At 42.2% G+C, this 3,322-nt stretch overlaps 1 pseudogene; it reads right to left on the bottom strand.

Annotated features, from left to right (window-relative positions):
• Positions 1 to 803: 803 nt before the first annotated feature.
• On the bottom strand, positions 804 to 903 carry LOC125341231 (annotated as a pseudogene).
• Positions 904 to 3,322: the final 2,419 nt, after the last annotated feature.

Genomic DNA, 3,322 nt, shown 5'->3' with positions numbered 1-3,322 from the left:
GCCCTATGCTAGAAAGTGAAAGGCTCCATATCCAAATTGCAATGTTAGGGACACCGTTTAGGTGCTAATTCCCTACAGTTGAGATCAGCAAAGATGGGAAGCTGCCTGCTTTGCAGGAAGCTGGCTTCTCAGCATGGGATGAGTCAGATATTCCATAGTCAGGTTGTGATTTTCTTCCCCAGAGAGTGAAACCCCTCAGGCACTCTTCAGTTATGCCCATTGAGTGGAATCCACAGAACTCTTAGAAATGTGTAAATAGGACAGCACAGTTTGCTGCACTCAATTTACTTCCTCTAATCTGCATCTACCTCCGTAAGAGACAGAGAGGAGGAGCCTTGCTTCAGTTCCACCTGGAAGCCTTTCCTGCTTGCAAATTGACAGATGCCAGGCCAGATGGCCCTGATCTCCATTTTAAGGTGTGTTTTTTCTGAGTGCTGGAGCTGTGTGGAGAACTACTTCGGACCAACTTCTTGATGTTAGATACCTTCCAATTGCTGTGAAAAAATACCTGAGATAAACAAAAATGACATGAAAAATCATCGTTGTTAATTCAACTATAAAAATATTATGTAATGACAATTATACGAAAGTCTCATGAGAAAAAGAAAGGGGGGTACATTTTGGATCATTCACAGCTTCCTAAGTTTTAGCCCATGGTGATTTAATGTTGTTTGCTTGGGGCCTCTAGTAAAACAGAGTAGTAGTGGTAGTAGTAGTAGTAGTAGTACAAAGGGATTTCAATTCAACATATCAGTTTATGAGTACAATGCATCTTGCTCAATGTAACTCCTTCCATCATTCTCAAAAATATGGAATGCTCCATAAATTTGCACGCCATCATTACATAGGGGCCATGCTAATCTCTGTTTTATTCCAATTTTAGCATATGTGCTGCCTAAGCAAGCATGACTCAGACTATCTTAATGTGATTGTATGGCAAAGGAGGTCTACTCACCTCATGGCAGCCAGGAAACAGAAAGAGAGGAAAGGTCAGGGTCTTAATACCTTTCAAAGGGCTCACTTCCAATGACCTAACTTCATACCACTAGGCCCACCTCCTAAAAGATCCACCACCTCCTAAAATGCACCATGGTCAAGCCTTTAGCTAGAGCACTTGGAAACATGAATATAGACCAAAGAGATATATCATTGTCAGTGCACTCGAGATGCAAGACACTGGGAGACTGAAGAAAAAGAAGGGAAGTCACATGTACTTAATATCCATGAGGTACGAGTGTTAGAAGGTAACTCAGTCAGCGAGAAACAGAGAAGCCACATTTTCAGAGGTCAAATTGGGAATTAGGAGTCTTTATTGAAGAGCCAGCTTCTTCAGGTGGACTCCTGTCTCAAAGACCTGCAGCCCAGAACACAGCTTAAACCAAGCTTTCAAAGGCAAAAACTACATTTGGAGGGACACCAAGCCTTAACAATAGCAGATCTTATTTGGGAAGCAGCTCAGGTAGCAGCAGAACTTTCCATCTATGGGAGATATGCCTCAACCTTTCCATATAGGGAAATACTAAAAGGCTGCTCAGAGGGAAAGTCAATCAAGCCACTTAGGGAGGTAATCAAGGATGAGCATTCCCTGTAGCAAAAGCTCGCTCTCTTAAGACTAAACAGCATGACACCTGCAATTCAATGAATGGCCTCTCTCTCCTCTAGGCTTTTCAGTACTGAGTGGAAAGTCCCCTCTACCCAACTAGGCACCAGGATGCCCATGAGAAGTTACTTAGACTCAGCCTCCTTACTTCACCAGTTGCATGGCTGACATGTTGCATTATGCAAGTACAGTTGTTCAGTTGAACTACCTTCTTTAGATAAATTTTTATATTGAGTTGAGAGAGTCAAACAGCCTTGTCATGTAGTTAGTTATGCATTTCCAGACCATGGTTAATCCCTAGTGTGGAGCCCTGGGCTGGCATAACTCATTCAATTATTCCCTAATGTCCTCTATCCCGACCAGTCAGTGATTGTCAATGTGACCTGACAGGTCACTGCTTTACCCTGGGCTGCTGTTTTCCAAATGAATTGAACCAAATGACCTTCTTCTTTTGAGGGTCTTTGGTATTTGAAACTGCCACTTTGATTTCCTGATAATAAAGAAGGCCATCAGTTGGCACCAGAGAGCTAGTCTTCCCACTGCTCTTGTATTGAACCTGGGAAATGTCTAGGTAATGGATCCAACCCAAGTGATCAGGCTAGAGAGTAAGTTCTTAAACTTAGGTTATCTGTAGAGTTTTCATGAATTGCAGAAATGCAATCTTAACACTGTCAGAATCCATTTTATAATTCCTAGATGGTAAGTGCCTAAAGAATAAATATCACCGAAAGATAAAATTTGGCATGTGCCTATGATCCCAGCTACACAGTAGACATATGTAAGAGGACCATGGTCTGAGACCAGTCTCAGGAAAAAATGCACAACCCTATCAAGAAAAAATAAGGTAGATAGTTAGAGCAAAAGATGAATTATATTTGGTGTAATCATAGCTGTTAGGAAACTGAATCATGAGGGTATTAGAATAAAAGAGTGAGCAGAAAACAAACTCAAGAGACCAGATCGACTTTAATGGAAAGTTGAAGAGAAATGCCATGGTGACCTGAAGAGAGTCAGGTGACATGAGGTGTAATAGAGACAGGGGTAGAGGAACTTAAGTAGGATAATGGGGCGGGGGGGGGGGGGCAGGGTCACAGGTAACTGGAAGGTTCAAGGAGTTTTGCAAGTTTATGGTACAGGTCTGGCTCCAGGAGCCTATTGTTAGAACAAGTCTTCTTCCCCATCCCTCAGGTTCCTATCACCTGGGAGGTGGGAGAAGTGGACTTTCATGGTTAGATTAAGATTCTGAGCTGGAGACTGGGCTACCCTGGGGGAAAGGGTAGGCAGTGGACCAATCCAAGGGAGCAATATTGAGTTATGAGAACAGACCAGGTTCCCATCACTAACTACTCAGGAGGATCTCAGTTTGATGCTAGCCTGGACAAAAGGAAAGCAAGGCCACGGCTCAATGAGAAAAGCTTGGAACTGTAGTATATGCCTGTAACCTAGCTACAAGAAACATAAATAAGAGCATTACCCATCCAGGCCTGCCTGAGCAAGAAAGTGAGGCCTTACCTGAAAAGTAACTAAAGCAAAAGGAAGCAGGGTCATGGCTCCAGTAAGTTTAAGCTTCTGAGTTCAAACCCTAGTATCACTAAAAAAATTTTGAACCAGTAAAATTATAATCTTATAAACTACAAATGTAGTTTAAAGTTGTCATTTTTTAGGCTAACATAGAACATCACATTCTGTTAAATAATGTGAGTGTTCTGACAACGTTGAGAT

This window comes from Perognathus longimembris, chromosome 1 (genome assembly GCF_023159225.1).
Source record: "Perognathus longimembris pacificus isolate PPM17 chromosome 1, ASM2315922v1, whole genome shotgun sequence".
Lineage (NCBI taxonomy): Eukaryota > Metazoa > Chordata > Mammalia > Rodentia > Heteromyidae > Perognathus > Perognathus longimembris.
The sequence above is the reverse complement of the archived record's forward strand: the minus strand, read 5'-3'. Positions and strand labels throughout refer to the sequence as shown.